Source organism: Ovis aries, chromosome 1 (assembly GCF_016772045.2).
Source record: "Ovis aries strain OAR_USU_Benz2616 breed Rambouillet chromosome 1, ARS-UI_Ramb_v3.0, whole genome shotgun sequence".
Taxonomy (NCBI): Eukaryota; Metazoa; Chordata; class Mammalia; order Artiodactyla; family Bovidae; genus Ovis; species Ovis aries.
The window spans coordinates 111482590-111503966 of NC_056054.1; the positions used below are offsets into that span (position 1 = coordinate 111482590).

General features: G+C 38.4%; 1 protein-coding gene across 1 annotated transcript in view; it reads right to left on the bottom strand.

Annotated features, from left to right (window-relative positions):
• SLAMF6 (SLAM family member 6) overlaps positions 1-21377 on the bottom strand; it is an 82434-nt gene that overhangs the window by 4756 nt on the left and 56301 nt on the right. Inside the window, exon 12 of the transcript XR_006061358.2 lies at positions 2600-2764. The gene's annotated coding sequence lies outside the window, so the exon portion shown is untranslated. The remainder of the gene's footprint in view (positions 1-2599; positions 2765-21377) is intronic.

The following is a 21377-nucleotide window of genomic DNA, read 5'->3' on the forward strand; positions in this document are numbered from 1 at the left end:
CTCAGGGTTGTTGGCATCCCTAAAAAATATAGCTTCTTTTTGTTTGGTTATATCTTTATATAAACAGATCATACCACACATGTTATTTTGACTACCTTTTTTCATGCATCACTATGCTATGACATTGAGCTAGATTGATGCCTGCAACTATATAGTTTTTTTTAATATGGTTATTTATTTTATTTGGTAAATTATTTATTTGGCTGCTTTGGTCTTGTGTGCTGCAGGGTCTTTTCTTGCAGTGCATAGACTCTCTAGTTGTGGGACAAAGACTTAGTCCTTGTGGCACATGGGCTTTGTTGCTTCATGGCATATGGGATCTTAATTCCTTGACCAAGGATCAAACTCAAGTCCTCTGCATTGCAAGGAGGATTCTTAACCACTGGACCACCAGGGAAGTCTCCTATAGTTTTTTTTCTTTTTTTTTCTTTTTTACTGTTGTTGTATAATATTATATTATGTGAATAAATCAGAGTTTATTTATGCATTTTATTGTTGAAGGGCACTGGGGTTGTTTCTGGGCTTGAGTCAGCAAGCACAATGCTTCTGTGAATATTCTCGAACGTGTCCTCTGGTGCACCTGTCAGGGATTCCTTCAAGTCTAGGGTGTACGTTTATGGTTAAAATTTCTAAGTGGAAGAAAAGACGAAACTATTTATACCAAATTTCTCTGCATCCAGCATGTATAACTTTTACCAAGTTTCCAATGCTCTGTGTTCTCTTTTACACTTGATATTATCAGACTTATATATTTTTGTTATTTGAAGATGTGTACTGGTACTTCACTGTGGTTTTAATTTGCATTTCTGTGATTATTAAAGAGGTTGGGCAATTTCTCATGTCTTCACTGAACATTTGGTTTTCTCCTTTGCCCTTTGAGAATTGCCTGCTTTTATCTTTTACCTCTTTGTCTTATTGTTTTTCTTTCTCTTTCTTCATAGGAGGTCATTATATATTTCCAGATATTAGTCCTTTGTCAGTTATATATGTTAAAAATATCTGGTCCCAGTTTGTGACTTGGCTTTTTACTTTCTTGGTGATTTCTTTAGGTGAACAGATTGAAAAAATTTTTAATGTGTGAATATGATTAGTGCATTTTAAGTTTTGCGTAAGGAATCCTTTCTTTTGCCAAGATCATCGATATGTTCTCCTGTATTATCTTTGGAAATCATATTTTTGCCTCTGATATTAAGGTCTTTAATATTCCTGGAGTTATGCTTGTGTATGGTGTCAAATAGATGGGAAGGGTCTAGTTATTCCATTGTGATTTATTTAAAAAACTCATCTTCATCCTAGTGATATGCACCACCACTTTTCACTATAGGTAATGAAAGCCATCCTGTTCCAGATTTGAGAACAAGGTAATTATTAACTTTGTAAACCTGCTGTTTCCTCCTCTCACTTATTTCTGTGTGGTTATTTCACAGGTGTACTATTATGGAAATACTACAATGTAATCAATTTTGGAGAAGGCAATGGCACCCCACTCTGGTACTCTTGCCTGGAAAATCCCATGGATGGAGGAGCCTGGTAGGCTGCAGTCCATGGGGTCGCTAAGAATCGGACACGACTGAGTGACTTCACTTTCACTTTTCACCTTCATACATTGGAGAAGGAAATGGCAACCCACTCCAGTGTTCTTGCCTGGAGAATCCCAGGGATGGGGGATCCTAGTGGGCTGCCATCTATGGGGTCGCACAGAGTTGGACACGACTGAAGCAACTTAGCAGCAGCAAGCAATTTTGAATACCTCTTAACCTAGTTGCGTTGAGGACTAACACAATCATAATGACTTGTAAATTCCCCTGGATCCTGACCCCGTCTGTCCTCTTGCCCCAAGCCACACAGATTGAGATGATGTGTGGTGACTGTTGTCTATAGCTGACTCTCAGGTTTACAAAGTAACCAAGCAAAGAGTTTGGGAAGGGAACCAGGGCAGCCAAGTTGCATTCTGGGCCTGGAAACGAGAAAGCCTAGGTCCCCTCTGTAACTGTTTTCTGTGTGACCTTGGGCTGACCTCAGTTTTCTTATTTGTTGGGCTACATGAATTACAATGACTCTTTCATTTCTAAAATTCAAATAAGACTAAGTCATTACATTTCTGTGTGACTATATGTATATATGAGGCTTCCCAGGTGGTGCTAGTGGTAAAGAACCCTCCTGCCAATGCAAGAGACATAAGAGATTTGGGTTTGATCTCTGGGTCGGAAAGATCCCTTGGAGAAGGAAATGGCAACCCACTCCAGTATTCTTGCCTGGAGAATCCCATGGACAGAGGAGCCTGGTGGGTTATAGTCCGTAAGATTGCAGAGCTGGACACTACTAAAAGACTTAGCACACACGCATATGTGTATACACATATATAGATTTTAACTTCTTTTTCTATAGCTCTAGTTTTCCTTGAATGCTTATTCAGTGTGAGTGTTTAATAAACATCTGATTTCTTACCCATTTGGGGAGAATAGTACTGGTGTATCCATGGCAGGAATGGAAAGAAGGTATCCCACATGATGAGAGATGATCAGAAGTTTACAAGAAAGGGAAAGGCCCACCATTCTGCCCCCTCAATCACCATAAAGTTCTTTAACAAAACATTTACCTCTTTGAAACTGTTTCCTTCACTTGCAAATGAGGATAACAGTACCAGCTTCATTACTTTATACACTTATTGAGAAGATCAAAGGAGATACTCCAAATGTAAATAATGATGTATTTTAAAAATGGAAGTAGTTACATACACACTCTCTGAGTACTCTCTCCAATTCTGCAAAGACAACACATAATCAATTTCAGCCCTCTGGAGTTCACAATCCACAGAGACAACACGGTATAGTGGCAAAAATACTGCTGTAGAAAAGAAGCCCTGCTCCTAGTATTATATATGTTGTGTAACCTTGGACAAGTCTTTTAACATCCCCAAACCTGATCTCTTTTATTTACAAAATGCACAGGAAAAGATTGAACCATACAGTTGATAACATCTCTTTTAAATCCTCTGAATCTGGGCCCTTGGAGAAACTAAAACTGTTCCTCCTCTTTTTTCTTCCTTCTTAAAAGAAACATTGTGAGGGGCAAGCAAGATGTGCAGAGGGACTTTGAAATCTTAAGGGGCTGTGTGGTTATTTCTATCTTCCCCACTTTCTATCTCTGGTGTGTGTAAGTGGGTCTCATGAGTAACTATGTAATTTTCAAGGCCTGTTGCAAGATGAAAGCAGGGTCTCTTATTAAAAAGTTATTAAAAATTGCAGGACAGCAACCAAACAAAGAGACCTTCTTGGTATGTGGCCCTGTAACTGTACAGGCCACAAGCCTGTAAAAAGCTGGTGGTTTTGTAATTTCTCCGGCATCTAGCTCTCCTAGCACCAGTTGGTGGATCATGACCCATCCACTCATCTTTTTACTCATCAATGTAATACACAAGGACCAATCATACAAGTTATTACTTAGCAGAAGTGAGGGAAGTCATGGCATGGGATAATATACCAAAATGTAACTATTCTTAGTTTCATTTAAAATTATACAGTAGTGTTTTTGATCTTCTTTACCGACACATCCCCTTGACTTGGTTGACTTCAAAATTCTGCCTTGAATGGTTTTAAACAATCTCTTGGACTTTTTCTTTGGTGTCACCTAACTTATTAAAAAAACTAAGATCATGGCATCTGGTCCCATCACTTCATGGCAAATATATGTGAAAACAACAGAAACAGTTACAGACATTATTTTCTCAGGCTCCAAAATCACTGCAGATAGTGATTGCAGCCATGAAATTAAAAGATGCTTGCTCCTTGGAAGAAAAGCTATGACAAACTTAGATAGCATATTAAAAAGCAGAGACATTACTTTGCCAACAAAGGTCCATCTAGTCAAGTCTATGATTTTTCCAGTAATCATGTATGGATATGAGAGGTGGACCATAAAGAAAGCTGGGTAGTAGTGGTGAAAGTGGGCACCTTTGTCTTGTTCCTGACTTTAGGGGAAATGCTTTCAATTTTTCACCATTGAGGATAATGTTTGCTGTGGGTTTGTCATATACAGCTTTTATTATGTTGAGGTATGTTCCTTCTATTCCTGCAATGAAAAGAATAAAATACTTAGGAATATATCTACGTAAAGAAACTAAAGACTTATATATAGAAAACTATAAAACACTGGTGAAAGAAATCAAAGAGGACACTGATAGATGGAGAAATATACCATGTTCATGGATCAGAAGAATCAATATAGTGAAAATGAGTATACTACTCAAAGCAATCTATAGATTCAATGCAATCCCTATCAAGCTACCAGTGGTATTTTTCACAGAGCTAGAGCAAATAATTTCACAATTTGTATGGAAATCCAAAGGACCTCGAATAGCCAAAGTAATCTTGAGAAAGAAGAATGAAACTGGAAGAATCAACCTGCCTGACTTCAGGCTCTACTACAAAGCCACAGTCATCAAGACAGTATGGTACTGGCACAAAGACAGAAATATAGATCAATGAAACAAAATAGAAAGCCCAGAGATAAATCCGTGCACCTATGGACACCTTATCTTTGACAAAGGAGGCAAGAATATGCAGTGGAGAAAAGACAATCTCTTTAACAAGTGGTGCTGGGAAAACTGGTCAACCACTTGTAAAAGAATGAAACCAGAACACTTTCTAACACCATACACAAAAATAAACTCAAAATGGGTTAAAGATCTAAACGTAAGACCAGAAACTATAAAACTCCTAGAGGAGAACATAGGCAAAACACTCTGACATACATCACAGCAGGATTCTCTATGACCCGCCTCCCAGAATATTGGAAATAAAAGCAAAATTAAACAAATGGGACCTAATTAAAATTAAAAGCTTCTGCACAACAAAGGAAACTATAAGCAAGGTTTAAAGACAGCCTTCAGAATGGGAGAAAATAATAACAAATGAAGCAACTGACAACAACTAATCTCAAAAATATACAAGCAGCTCCTACAGCTCAATTCCAGAAAAATAAATGACCCAATCAAAAATGGGCCAAAGAACTAAATAGACATTTCTCCAAAGAAGACATACAGATGAGTAACAAACACATGAAAAGATGTTCAACATCATTCATTATCAGAGAAATGCAAATCAAAATCACAATGAGGTACCATTTCACTACAGTCAGAATGGCTGCAATCCAAAAGTCAACAAGCAATAAATGCTGGAGAGGGTGTGGAGAAAAGGGAACCCTCTTACACTGTTGGTGGGAATGCAAACTAGTACAGCCACTATGGAAAACAGTGTGGAGATTCCTTAAAAACTGGAAATAGAACTGCCATATGACCCAGCAATCCCACTGCTGGGCATATACACCGAGGAAACCAGAATTGAAAGAGACACGTGTACCCCAATGTTCATTGCAGCACTGTTTATAATAGCCAGGACATGGAAGCAACCTAGATGTCCATCAGCAGATGAATGGATAAGAAAGCTGTGGTACATAGACACTATGGAGTACTACTCAGCCATTAAAAAGAATACATTTGAATCAGTTCTAATGAGATGGATGAAACTGGAGCCGATTATACAGACTGAAGTAAGCCAGAAAGAAAAACACCAGTACTGTATACTATCACATATATATGGAATTTAGAAAGATGATAACGACAACCCTGTATGCGAGGCAGCAAAAGAGATATAAATGTATAGAACAGTCTTTTGGACTCTGTGGGAGAGGGAGAGCGTGGGATGATTTGGGAGAATGGCATTGAAACATGTATAATATCATATAAAAAATGAATTGCCAGTCCAGGTTTGATGCAGGATACAGGATGCTTCGGGCTGGTGCACTGGGATGACCCAGAGGGATGATACAGGGAGGGAGGAGGGAGGGGGGTTCAGGATGGGGACCATGTGTATACCTGTGGAAGATTCACGTTGATGTATGGTAAAACCAATACAATATTGTAAAGTAATTAGCCTCCAATTAAAATAAATAAATTTAAATTAAAAAAAAAAAAAGAAAGAAAGCTGAGCACCAAAGAATTGATGCTTTTAAACTGTGGTATTGGAGAAGACTCTTGAGAGTCCCTTGGACTGCAAGGAGATCCAACCAGTCCATCCTAAAGGAAATCAGCCCTGGGTGTTCATTAGAAGGACTGATGTTGAAGCTGAAACTCCAACACCTTGGCCACCTGATGCGAATAACTGACTTATTGGAAAAGACTCTGATGCTGGGAAAGATTGAGGGCAGGAGGAGAAGGGGATAACAGAGGATGAGATGGTAGGATGGCATCACCAACTCAATGGACCTGGGTTTGGGTGGACTCTGGGAGTTGGTGATGGACAGGGAGGCCTGGCGTGCTGCAGTCCATAGGGTTGCAGAGAGTCGGACATGACTGAGCAACTAAACTGAACTGACTGAAACCTTCCCTGGTTCTTCCCTTGGATACTAATTTAATGCTCAGCTCCAGAGTTCTCAAACTTTTCCTAGAATAGAGAGTTTTGATTTTTACAGTCTTAAGTTTTTTGGAGTTAGGACTTACTGAGGTTTTTGAGCTGAGGGTTAGGGCTTATGGGAGATGGCCCATGTGAGGCTTCAAAGCTTTAAAGAATATTTGCAATAAATTGTCTTGCCCAGGAATGAAATGGGTTTTTAAGTAAGGCAATCACTTCTCACTGAAGGTTGTCCAACTAGGCTCAGTAACTATAGAGACATTTGAGCACGTGAGGGAAGTGTGAGCAAGATGGTCTTAAGAGCTTTACAATGCTGAGAGTCTGGTGATTCTGTGTTAGCAAAGTCGTTATCAGGTTGATGCCTCCTCCTTTACTTCTTTGAAAATCCCTTAAACTGCAAATGGGCATAAGGGATCTTTTGGGGATGGTGGAATGTTTCAGAATTAGATTATAGTGATGATTGCACAAGTTTGTAAATTTACCAAAAATTACTGAAGTGTATACACTTGAAACAGATGGATCTATGATGTATAACTTACTTCAATAAATCTATTTTTTAAAAGTTTCTTGAGAAATACACTGTCATATTTTAAAAACAATGTATTTATTTTAAATTACACATTATATATGCTTGAAGTATATGCTAAGATATTTTTAAGAGACTAGATTTTCAAATAAGAAGTTAAATCTAATACCTGGAAAGCTACCTGGAATATGTTAAAATGATGTAAACTTTAAAAGAAAGAATGTGAATCATTACTGAAATTATTCACTCATTCTTTAAAGAATTTTTAAATTAGTTTAAAATTTACATATGATGAAGTCAGTCTTTGTGATAGATACTTCTGTGGGTCTTCTCAAATGCATATAGTCATATAACCACAACCACACTCAAGATATGAAACAGTTCCATCACACTCAGAAATCCCCTTGTGCTGCCCATATGTAGTCAGCCTGTCTCCCACTCACAAACTGTGGCAACGACTGAGCTGTTCTCTGTCCCTATAGCTTTGCCTTTTCAAGGATATTAAATGATATATAAATTTTGAAGAGATTTTCAAACTTAACAATTACTAAATTTAATTTTTAACTGACACATAATTGACGTATAACATTATATTAGTTCCAGGTGTACAAAATAATGATTCAATATTTGTTTGTATTGTGAAATGATCACTACAATATGTCTAGTTAACATTTGTTACCATACAAAAAAAGTAGTTACAGATTTTTTTTTCTCGTGATGAGAACTTTTAAGAACTACCATTTTAGCAACTTTCAAACATACAATAAAGTATTATGAATTATACTTACCATGCTGTACATTGCCTCCTGATGACTTATTTATTTCTTAACTGGAAGTGTTTATTTTCTGATCCCCTTCACCTATTTTGCAGCACTCCCATCAAATGACACCACCAAATCTCTCTTCTGTATCTGTAAGCTTGTTTTTTGTTTTTGTTCTTTGGAGGTGGGTGAGGGGAAGATTTAGATTCCAGATGTAAGTGAGATCATATGATACTTGTCTGATTTATTTCACTCAGCATAGAGCCCTTAAGGTCCATCTAGGTTGTTGAATTTTAATTTTTGAATTAAAAAAATAATGGCTATTTTGGGGTTGTGGGAATTTCCCTACCGATAACGAGTCAGACTGAGAAGGCCAAGATAGTCACAGACAGGATGAGGTTAGCCTGAATTCAGCTGTATGCATAGATTCACATGCAGTTAGAAATGGAAGGAGTTTTAGAGACATTTAGCCAAAATCCTAATTTTAAATATGAAGAAACTGAGATCCAGAGAATCTATGAATATACCACATCTTCTTTATCCATTCATTTGTTAATGGATATTTATGCTTCCTCATGTCTTGGCTATTGTAAATAGTTCTGTTATGAACATTGGGGTGCATATATCTTTTTGAATTAGTGTTTTCATTTTTTCTAGATATATGCCCAGGAGTGGGATTGCCGGATCATACAGTTACTCTATTTTTAGTTTTTATAGGAAACTCCATACTGTTTTCCCTAGTGTTTGCACCAGTTTGCATTCCCACCAACAATGTAGGACAATTCCCTCTTCTTCATACTCTCTTCAGCATTTATTATTTGTTGACTTTTTGATGATGGCCATTCTGACTGTTGTGAGGTGATATCTCATTGTAGTTTTGATTTGCATTTCTGTAGCAATTAGCAATGCTGAACATCATTTCATGTGCCTGTTAGCTATCTATATGTTCTTTGGAGAAATGTCTATTTAAGTCTTTTGCTTTTTTAAAATTTCCTCTTGATACTGAACTGTATGAGCTGTTTGTATATTTTGGAAATTAAACCCTTGTCAGTTGCATTATTTGCAAATATTTTCTCCCATTTGTAGGTCGTCTTTTTTTGTTTATGGTTTCCTTTGCTATGAAAAAGCTTTTAAGTTTAACTAGGTCCCATTTTTTTAATTTTTGCTTTTGTTTCCATTTCTCTAGGGCGAGTGTGTGTGCTAAGTTGTTTCAGTTGGGTCTGACTCTTTGAGACCCTATGGACAGTAGCCTGCCAGGCTCCTCTCTCAATGGGGGATACTTCAGGAAAGAATAGTGAAGTGGGTTGTCATGCCTTCCTCCAAGGGATCTTCCCAGGAAAGGGACTGAACCAGTGTCTCTTATGTCTCCTGCATTGGCAGGTGGGTTCTTTATACTAGCACCATCTGGGAAGCTCATTACTATAAGAAAGTGAAAGTGTTAGCCACTCAGCCCTATTGACTCTTTGCAACCCCATGGTCTGTAACCCACAGGCTCCTCTGTTCTTGGGATTATAAAGGCAAGATATTGGGATGGGTTGTCATTCCCTTCTCCAGGGGATCTTTCCTACCCAGGGATCAAACATGGATCTCCTGCATTGCAGACGGATTCTTTACCACCTGAGCCACCAGGGAACCCATTACTATAGAAGATGGATCCAAAAAAATGTCAGAGAGTGTTTTGCCTATGTTTTCTTCTAGGAGTTTTATAGTATCCTATCTTATGTTTAGGCCTTTTTATCTACTTTGAGTTTATTTTTTTATATGGTGTTGAAGAATACCCTAATTTTATTTTTTAATTATTTTTTCCATTTTTAAAAACTATTTTTTTAAAATTAGAGTATGACAATTAACAATGTTGTGATAGTTTCAGGTGCACAGCAAAGTGACTCAGCCATTCATATACATGTATCCATTCTCCCCCAAAGTTCCCTCCCATCCAGGCTGCCGCATAACATAGAGCAGAGTTCCCTGTGCTATACAGCAAGTCCTTGTTGGTTATCCATTTAAATATAGCAGTGTGTACATGCCCATCCCAAATTCCCTAACTGTTGCTTCCCCCATCCCTTCCCCAAGAACGTTCTAATTTTATTCTTTAAATGCAGCTGTCCAGTTTTACCATCACCACTTATTGAAGAGGCTTGCCTCCTTTGTTGCAAGTTAACTGACTATAAGTGTGTGAGTTCATTTCTAGGCTTTCTATCCTACTCCATTGATCTATGTCTATTTTTGTGCCAGTACCATACTGCTTTGATTATTGTATGCTGAAGTCAGAGAGCATGAGTCCTCCAGCATCATTCTTCTTTTTTAATATTGTTTTGACTATTTGAGATCTTTTGTATTTCCACAAAATTTTAAAAATTTTGTTCTAGCTCTGTGAAAAATGCCATTGGTAACTTGATAGGAATTGCATTGACTCTGCATATTAGCACTTAGTTTCTTAAGAGTCAGATTTCAGTATGCTTTTATCTATTACATAACATGGTTTTTACTGTTGACATTGTCTGACTTTCAGTTCTAGCACAAATTCTGCCTCTTTATAGTTCCTCTGCCATATTCCCCATTGCTGATGATCAAAACAATACTTGGTATATATCACTAATGCTGGAAAAGGATGATTTTAGACTAGCATCTCATTGTTAATTCCTGACTCTTTGCATTGTAAAATTGCATTTCAGTAACTCACTCACTAATAAACATAATATTTATATTATCTGATGGTTGTTCATTCTGCTTGTAGGAAAAGTGCCCAAGAGAAAACACAACCCAGAATCAAGTCACTTTAAGTGGTAGGGACTAGAAAGACCTTTCTAGATCACTTAAGATGGTACTGAGGCATTGTCAGGCATCTCTTGAATCCGCACCTGGAGCACCTTAATAAAGGGGTAAAGACAGGGACTGAGTGGTAGCTACCTCCTCTGATTAAACCATTTGGTATCATTATCATTATTCCTGAAAGGATTTCTTTAACATTTCTTGTGGTGCCAGTCTGCTGGTCGTGATTCAGCTTTTGTATGTCTGAAGAAGTCTTTATTTCAGCTTTGTTTCTGAAGGCTATTTTCACTGGGTATAGAAGTTTAGGTTGATAGTTTTTTCCTTTAAACTATCTATTTATTTTTGGCTATGCTGGCCTTCATTGCTGCCCTTGGGCTTTCTTTAGTTGTGATGAGCAGGGACTATGTCTCACTGTGGTGGCTTCTCTAGCTGTGGAGCATGGGCTCTAGAGCACATGGGTTTCAGTAATTGTAGTGCGTGGGTTCAGTAATTGTGGCACATAGGTTCAGTTGCCCCGAGGCATGCAGAATCCTCCCAGTCCAAGGGGCAAAGTTGTGTCCCCTACATTGGCGGTGAATTCTTAACCACCGAGCCACAAGGGAAGCCCACTAGGTTGACAGTTTTTGTCTCTCATTCTCAAGGTGTTGCTCCATTGTCTTCTGTCTTGAATTATTTTCAGTGAGAAGCCTGCTTTTGTTCTTATCTTCATTCCTCTGTACACGATATGCCCCTTTTCCTTGGGCTGCTTCTAAGCTTCTTTCTGTATATAAGTGGTTTTAAACAATTTGATTGATATATCTTGGCAGAGTTTTCTGAAGTCTTTTTGTATTTGTAGTGTATTGACTATCTTGAATCTATGAGTTTACAATTTCATCAAACTTGAAAAATTTTACTGCTATTTCTTCAAACTTTTTGCCTTTTCTGTTTTCCTGGACTCAAGTTACATGTATACTAGTTGATTTGAAATTGCCCTAGATGTCAATAATTCTTGATTGTTTTGTTTTTAGTCTTTTTTTATGTTTCATTTTGGTAGTTTCTGTTCCTACATCTTTAAGTACCCTAATCTTTCTTTAATGCAGAGTTTAGTAAGTTCTTAATTTCAATAAGTGAATGTTTTAATATCAGATGTTGTACTTTTTCATATTTAGAAGTTCAATTTGGGCCTGTTTTATATCTTCCACTTTTCTCCTTTTTTTTTTTTTGGCTACGCCACACGACTTGCAGGATCTTAGTTCTCTGACCAGGGATTGAACCCAGATCATGGCAGTGAAGGGCTTCCTTGGTGGTGCTAGTGGTAAAGAAACTGCTTGCCACTGAAAGAGATGTGAGAGACTTGGGTTTGATCCCTGGGTAGGGAAGATCCCTTGGAGGAGGGCATGGCAACCCACTTCAGTATTCTTGCCTGGAAAATCCTATGGATGGAGGTACATAGGGTCCCAGAGTTGGACATGACTGAAGTGACCTAGCACACATGAACATGGAAGTGAAAGTGCTGTGTCCTAACAGGAATTCCTTTCCATGTGTCTCCTTAATATACTCATGCTTTTTTCTACCTTCTTGGACATATAGACTATGTTTATAACAGCTGTTTGAATTTCCTTTTCTATTATTTTAATGATCTGTGTCATTTTTTGGTTCTGTTATTTTTTTGTCCTCATAATGGGTCATAGTATCGCATGCCTGATTTTTTTTTTTAATTGGATGTCACATACTGTGAATTTTAGGTTATTGGAAGTTTTTGTATTTTTAAAAAAATAATTCTAAGTTGTGTGTGCTATTAATTTACTTGGAAACAGTTTAATATTTTGAGTTTTCCTTTTCAGCTTTGTTAGGTGAGATTAGGGCCAGTTCACTTTATTCCTTAGTATATACCTGAATTTCCATCTAAAATCTTTAAGTTTTAGCCTTAAGAAATTCTTTTGAAATTTCTTGTAGTGTAGGTCTTCAGGCTGTGAATTTTATCCTTTTATTTTTCTTAAAAGTCTATTTTCTAGGCTTTCTTTTCTGAAAGACATTTTTTTCTGGAGAGAATTCTAGATTTAGTGTTTTTTCTTTCAATACTTTTAAAGATGTTGTTTGTTTGCTTGCGATTTCTTTTTAATAGACATCTGCAGTAATTCTTATCTGTCTTCCTCTGTATGTAAAGCTCCTTTTCCCATAGCTGCTTTTAAGATTTTTTTTTTTCTTATCACTGGTTTTCAACAATTTGGTTATGATATCACTTTTTTTGTGGTTTTTATGTGTATCTTGCTTGGGGATGATGGAACTTCTTGGCTCTGTAAGTTTATAGTGATAGTTTTATCAGATTTGGAATATTTTTGTCCATTATTCCTTGAAATAGCTCTTTGCTCCTCCCTTCTTGAGTCTCTGATTACATTTATGTTATTCTGCTTAATGGTGCCATACTTCACTGAAGTACTGTCTTTGTCTCTTTCTTAAAGTATTTCTTCTCTCTGTTTTTAAATTTGGATGGTTTTTATTACTATGTCATCAAGTTCACTGTTCATTTATTTTGTAATTGTTAAGCCCAATAAGGGAATTGTCATATCAGATCTTGTATTTTTCAATGCTACAACTTCCATTTGATTGTTTCCTGTGTCTTTCATTTTTTTCCCACATGAACACAATAAGAATATAAGTGGAAGATAGAGGAAAGAACCAAATGAAACATCAGTTTAAAACCAAAAAAATGAGGTTAGTCATGAAAGTGTGCCACTGAGATCTTTTGTTGCAGGAAGGTTAATTGATTGATAGTTCTAGCAGCATGCTCTGAATCCAACATTATGCTTATACTGGAGTCATGGTTTTCATGGGCTGCTCTTTTTCAATGATTGAATGTGATATGAATACTAATGCAGACCTTTCCTTGCAAGATTCAGACTCCTCTGATAGGTGACTTTAACTTGAGGATTCATCAGCCTAGCTGAGACTGTCTTAGAACTGCATGGCAGTCAGAAACGCTACCCATACAATTCTTTTTCCTTTCCTCTCTCTTTTCCTAAGGGTCAGGTCTACAACGTGGTCTCAAGAGTTTCCCTCTTTCTCCAGTTCTTTCTTTTTTTCTCATAGAAATCTCCCCCAATAAATCTTTGACATCTTGTTCCTTGGAGGATCTGAGCTAGTATATTTATTATTATTTTATTTTTGTTTTCAACAGCATAGAATTTTATTTAGATAAAAGATTCCAGATATAAAATTTTTTTGAGATCTAGTGATCTGTTTTATGTCACTTATAGTTTAGATACTGGAGCTTAGAGTTTCCTTCTGAAAACTGAGTTTGCAAGCCTAAACCAATCTATGTTATGGCAATAGGTCAGAAAGATTTTTGCTCTTATCTGGTGATCTGAGGTCTTGGACAAAGACTTAGGAGCCCTGACACACTACTAACTCTTTTTTGAACCTAACAAGCTACTCAACTTCTCTAAGCTTATTAAAGGGTTTGGGCTAGCTCACCTATATTGATCTTTTAACTCTAGAATGTAATTTCATAGCTGAGAAACCTTAAATAATTTACCTGTCCAATTATCCAAAATGTTGTTAAAGAATATCTGGAAAGAAAAGATATACCATCTGAATGCAGAGTTCCAAAGAATAGCAAGGAGAGATAACAAGGCCTTTCTCATGATCAGTGCAAAGAAATAGAGGAAACAGTAGAATGGGAAAGACTAGAGATCTCTTCAAGAAAATTAGAGACATGAAATGGGAATATTTCATGCAAAGATAGGCACAATAAAGGACAGAAATGGTATGGACCTAAGAGAAGTAGAAAATATTAAGAAGAGGTGGCAAGAATACACGGAAGAATTATACAAAAAAGATCTTCATGACCTAGATAACCATGATGGTGTGATCACTCACCTAGAGTCAGACATCCTGAAATGCAAAGTCAAGTGGGCCTTAGGAAGCATCACTACGAACAAAGATAGAGGAGGTGATGGAATTCCAGTTGAGCTATTTCAAATCCTAAAAGATGATACTGTGAAAGTGCTGCACTCAATATGCCAGCAAATTTGGAAAAGTCAGCAGTGGCCACAGGACTGGAAAAGGTCAGTTTTCATTCCAATCCCAAAGAAAGGCAATGCCAAAGAATGTTCGAACTACCGCACAATTGCATTCATCTCACACACTAGCAAAGTAATTCTCAAAATTCTCCAAGCCAGGCTTCAACAATACGTGAACCATGAGCTTCCAGATGTTCAAGCTGAATTTAGAAAAGGCAGAGGAACCAGAGATCAAATTGCCAACATCTGCTGGATCATCGAAAAAGCAAGAGAATACCAGGAAAACATCTCCTTCTGCTTTATTGACTATGCCAAAGACTTTGACTGTATGGATCACAGCAAATTGTGGAAAATTCTTCAAGAGGTGGGAATACCAGACCACCTTATCTGCCTCCTGAAAAATCTGTATGCAGGTCAAGAAGCAGCAGTTAGAACTGGACATGGAACAACAGACTGGTTCCAAATCAGGAAAGTAGTCTGTCAAGGCTGTATATTGTCATCCTGCTTATTTAACTTATAAGCGGAGTACATCATGTGAAATGCTGGGCTGGATGAAGTACAAGCTAGAATCAAGATTGCTGGGAGAAATATCAATAACCTCAGATATGCAGATGACACCAACCCTTATGACAGAAAGCGAAGAAGAACTAAAGAGTCTCTTGATGAAAGTGAAAGAGGAGAGTGAAAAAGTTGTCTTAAAACTCAGCATTCAAAAAACTAAGATCATGGCCTCTGGTCCCATCACTTCATGGCAAATAGATGGGGAAACAGTGAGAGATTTTATTTTCTTGGGCTCCAAAAGCACTGCAGATGGTGACTGCAGCCATGAAATTAAAAGACGCTTGCTTCTTGGAAGAAAAGCTATGACCAACCTAGACAGCATATTCAAAAGCAGAGACATTATTTTGCCAACAAGGTCCATCTATCAAAGCTATGGTTTTTCCAGTAGTCGTGTATGGACGTGATAGTTGGACTATAAAGAATGCTGAGCACTGAAGAATTGATGCTTTGCACTGTGGTGTTGGAGAAGACACTTGAGAGTCCCTTGGACTACAAGGAGATCAAACTAGTCAATCCTGAAGGAAGGAATATTGAAGGAAGGAATCCTGAATATTCATTGGAAGGACTGATGCTGAAACTGAAACTCTAATACTTTGGCCACCTGATTTGAAGAAGTGACTCATTGGAAAAGACCCTGATGCTGGGAAAGATTGAACGCAGAAAGAGAAGGGGATGACAGAGGATAAGATGGTTAGATGGCATCACTGACTCAATGGACATGAGTTTAAGCAAGCTCCAGGAGTTGGTGATGGACAGGGAAGCCTGTCGTGCTACAGTCCATGGGGTTGCAAAAAGTCAGACATGACTGAGTCACTAGACTGAACTGATCTGGATTGAACTTTTTCCCAACAGTCAACAAATGGCACAAGACTTTTCTTGTATTGAACTGTCTTTAGAAAAATACCTTGATAAAGCACTCATGGTGAAGGATGTAACCTGAGGAAATGGATTTGGGACTAATATAATAAAAAAAAAGTGGCTGAACTATTCTGAATTAAAAAGGGAAGGCATTTAATTTTGATTGCAGGAGGAAACAAAAAAGAGAAGCAAGGAAAAAGTGTGAAGCTAGCAAAAGAGTAAGAAGCTATAGATGTACTTGGGGTGAACATTCCTGGGGGTAGAATGGGGAAGGGGCTTTTTATTCTTTTCTTTATTTTTTCTTTTTTCTTTCTTTTTTAATATATTTTTTAAACTATGAAAGTATGATACAACATATACAGGAGACTTGGAAAATACAGAACAAAGTTACACATAGTTCCACTATATATTACAGTCATTTTTAAGTAGATAATATTTTTAGTTGGAGTTTCTACCTCAAACTCTCAACAACTAATAAAATTAGTATGCAGAAAAGTAGAAGCATATAGTAGACCTGAAAAGCACTATAAACCAATTCAACATAATTAAGATTTACATAATTTTCACACAACAGTAGGATACAAATTCTATTCAAGTTCCCATGGACTATAAATGAGGAGACACTGGATCATATACAGGGACATAAAACAAGGGGAAAAAATTTCAAGGTCTAAAGGCACTGAAATCATAGAGTCTGTTCTCTTATCAACGTGGAATTATGTTAGAAATCAACATCAAAAGATACTTGAAAATTACCCACATATTTTCAAATGCAATGTGACTCAAGAGAGATTTTTGACTTAGCCATTGAAAGCCTCAATAAAGTTAGAAGACTGAAAAAACAGGGTGATTGCAGAGAAGAAAGCATTTAAATGAGAAGTTAATATCAAAATGAGAAATTAATATCAAAGATACTTTAAAAACTCCATGTATTTAGAAATTAAATGTCCACTTTTAAATGATGGGTATCTAAGGAGCCATAACAGGGAAAATTAGAAAATATTTATGGCAGAATAAAAAGGAAAAGAGGATTTACCAAACTTTGTTTCATGCAGCTGAAGCTGCTGGGAAAGGGCTTTTAAGGCTAGAGAGGTGTTTTTTTGGAGGTTTTAAAAAATTTTTGTATGAATTAGGCTTCCTATGTTTGAAAGTAACACAAACTCAAATCAAGGAAGTTTCAATAAAAAAAATCTTAGTGGCTCATAAAGCTTGGAAAGATTCTAGGAGAGTCTGTAGCATCTAAGGAAGAGTTATGGAAACCAGAGCTGCAGGAATTGGAACCAGAAACTTGAATTAACATTGCCAGGTCTCTCTCTTTCTCTCTTTGCTTTCTTCTCTCCTTCCTTCTCCTATCTTGCTAATCCCTGCTTAACTCTTTCTTTCTCCATGTGGGTCTTACTCTTCTCTACTGCAGACAGGACTTTGCCATGTGATAAGAGATATGACTACTATCAGACCCATCTCAGTGACCACAGAGTTTTTTTTTGGGTACTAGTATGCATATCCGGAGAAGGCAGTGGCACCCCACTCCAGTACTCTTGCCTGGAAAATCCCATGGATGGAGGAGCCTGGGAGGCTGCAGTCCATGGGGTCGCTAAGAGATACGACTGAGCGACTGCACTTTCACATTTCACTTTCATGCACTGGAGAAGGAAATGGCAACCCACTCCAGTATTCTTGCCTGGAGAATCCCAGGGACGGGGGAGCCTGGTGGGCTGCCGTCTATGGGGTCTGACAGAGTCAGACTCAACTGAAGTGACTTAGCAGTAGCAGGAGCAGTATGCATATAATGGGGCTTCCCAGGTGGCGCTAGTGGTAAGGAACTAGCCTGCCAATGCAGGAGACGGTAAGAGACCAGGGTTTGATGGAAGAGGGCATGGCAGCCCACTCTAGTATTTTTGCTTAGAGAATCTCATGGACAGAGGAGCCTGGCTGGCTACAGTCCATAGGGTTGTAAAGAATTGGACATAACTGAAAAGATTTAGCACACACATATATATAACAATCCTAGGGATCTTCTCTAATTAGCCTTACTTGGATTACATGTCCATCCCTATATCAATCAACAGTGCCAGTGACATAGGGCACAAAGATTGTCCTACACAAATCATGCGACTGTATTTTGGCCTAGAGAGGAAGGGTCTATTATCAGAAGAATGGAGATGGAAATGTTTACTGGGAAGATAAAAATGATAGTGAAATCTTTGTGTTGCTTAAACCAACCCCCTATTTCAAAAACCTTCATTACAATCTTCTTTCCAGCAACAGATTTGTGTAAATGGAATTTTTTAGTTAGAAATTTTGGAAGGGATCTTAGGCCTTCCAAAGGTCTGGTTTAAGGTAGTAAAGAATAGGGAAATACACGTAGGTATCAAATGATCCATAAACTGAGCTAATTTAGCAGAAGCAGGATTTTTAAACTGAACTAATTTAGCAGAAGCACGAATTTGGAGCCATAATTGACTATGAGAATAATGCTATGAAAGAGGACATTGGATTGCAAACGATGTAGTGTGGAGATTTGAGCCCATCTTATGTACCTCTGTTACCTGGAAAAGGGGAGATTAATATTGTTGGATTATTACAATGGGGTGTTGTAGGTTCTTCCAAGATCCCCCGATGGGACTCTTTAGCTGTAATTCCTGTCATGTGGGTGATGTTTCTTATCCGACTGGCTGGTTTTGAACTACACCACCCAGGAATGAGCCTCCTATAGTCAACGTAGGGTACATCTATGGCTTCATGAACTTTCAGACTGTCTCCGTGTGAACTCCATTTTAGAAAGCCTTTGTCTGGTATGAGGCAATATTCTTATCTCTGTTCTGCCATCTGTGGATGGTCAGCCTTCTTTTTCTCTCTGCTCTGTGGCCCCAGGCCTGTCTATCTCCAAACTCCAGAGGACACAGATCATGCTGAATGATCTGCTGCTTATGATTCTATTGAAGCCCTTCCAGTCAGCTTAAGGTGATGGAAAATTCCCCTTCCCCACACTGTGAACACAGCATTTACACAACTCTTCTAAAGAGATTCTGTACTTCCTCTTCTCTTCAACTTTAACTGTTGATTACAGGGAATGGGCTGAGGGTCACAAAGCCTGCTTTTGATTATCTCCTTTGTCAACTCCTCAAACAAGCTTTGTAATGTGAGGAAAGCTTGGCATCTACTGTTTTATTTTTGGTTTTGTAGACTTAGCCCAAACTCACAAAGAAATGATACTGTTTTAAGCTCCTTTTAACAAGCATTGGGCTTTCCTGGTGGCTCAGACAGTAAAGAATCTGCCTACCATGTGGGAGACCTGGGTTTGATTCCTGGGTGGGTAAGATCCCCTGGAGAAGGGAATGGCAACCTGCTCCAGTATTCTTGCCTGGAGAATTCCATGGACAGAGGAGCCTCGTGGGCTACAGTCCATGGGATCGCAAACAGTCAGACAGGACTGAGGGACTAACAGAAACACACATACAGGCATTACCTCACTTAAGCATTTCAGTATATTGGTCCCATTCTACACATGAGAAAACAGGCTTAGAAAGGGTAAGTGACTATTTGAGATCATACAGAGAGTAAGTAGCAGGGATAGACTCTGAACCCAGATCTTTCTGACTCCCAGATCTTGATGCATCTTCAACTTTAAAAGTGTTAATTGATTACCAGGGAGGCCTAGAGTCTTGTGGTTAATACTCTGAATCAGATGTGAGGAGCCTTGATCAAATGCTGGTGCCTCTGATTCATTATGGTGTTGGTCCACTCACCTTTGTGTCTCACTTTTCCTTTCTGTGAGCTGTGGAACATAAAAGTAATACTTCTACTTTATTTTTTTCTATTCCTTCCTGGTTGGTGTTGGTGAGGAGACTTAGGGGTTGGTGAGTAGGAAAAAGAATTGGTAGGATTAAAGTTTATTGAACATCCACTACTATGTTCCAGGCTGGCTCTGTGAGAGGTTCTTTACCATTTAATGTAACTGGTATTGACTAAAATCATTTAGCAACAAGTATAGCACAGTCAATGACCAATTAGGATGATACTGGCCATTAACAGTTAGTAGGCTGCACCCTTGAGACCTGCCTGAGTGTTGGACTCAAAGAAACAGGCTTACAGAGCAGCTCACACAGGTCAAACAACCAGTGAGGAGGGGGCTGGACAACTTTCTGGGCTGACTCATGACAAAGTCCATACTCTTTCCAGCTATTTGATGAATACTTCAGGAGAGAGTATCCACACGGAGTTGAGCTATTATTATCCTCAGATGTAGGTACTCTGATGTCACTTAGGAAAGGTAAACAAGGCTAAAAGCTTTTATTTTTATGGTTCTCCTTTCAAAGGAACACTGTTTTGCTTCTTTCTCTTATCTATCTTTTTCTCATGCCTCTGGTGAAATATGGAAAAGGCAATGGCACCCCACGCCAGTACTCTTGCCTGGAAAATCCCATGGACGGAGGAGCCCGGAAGGCTGCAGTCCATGGGGTCACTGAGGGTCAGACATGACTGAGCGACTTCACTTTCACTTTTCACTTTCATGCCTTGGAGAAGGAAATGGCAACCCATTCCAGTGTTCTTGCCTGGAGAATCCCAGGGATGGGGGAGCCTGGTGGGCTGCGGTCTATGGGGTTGCACAGAGTCAGATACGACTGAAGTGCCTTAGCAGCAGCAGCCAGTGAAATAACAGTAGTTCAGTTACAAGCCTCAAAACCTTATATTCAGGATCTTACTTCCTCCTGTTGTGGCAGCACTCCTTAATCAAGAAACATGTACACCACTAAGAACAACACAAGAGAAAAAAGAAAGAAGGACAGAGGGGGAACAGATCAAAAAGAAAGAAAAGGTGACAAAGACAGAGACGGAAGAAAGGAAAGAGGGAAGAAAAAGCAAACAAACAAAGATGCATTCAGACCAGGGCTAGTTCCGGAGCTTGTTTCTATAGATTAATGAATGGAAAGATTGCAAATTTGTAAGTCATTTCTGACTTCCTAACAGCTTTTAACATCAAAGTGCTTCAGAGTCCTCAGGGTATTCACTTAACACCAGGGCTCCGGTAATGCCCACCGGGGAGAGGAGGTAAGAAAGGTACAGACTCAACTGTTACTTGTGGAAAAACCAAGGCCAAACAGGAAGAATTAAAACAGGAAATGACTCATAAACCATAGAAGGGGGCACTTCCTTTACTTTGATCATTCCTCTCACAGAAAGAAGCATTTCCATTGCTTTGTTTTTAGGAGTTTTCCCTCAACAACTCAGCCTCTCCTAACTCCCTCCTATGAGGCAAGTTCAGTTTTTCCAAAGAAGTCATGACAAACTTCCCTGGCTTCTTCTTTTACTCTGACTTCTCTTGAGCTGAATACTTGTGTTGAATATTTGCTATTGAAGATATACTAGTAGCCGACGATTTGTAAATGCATTGCTTATAAAAAACCACAGCAGCAGCTGCAAATTTTATGGGCCTGGTAAAATCCTTCAGAGAAGTGATAGGTTTAGGAAAGCTCCTTAACAGGCC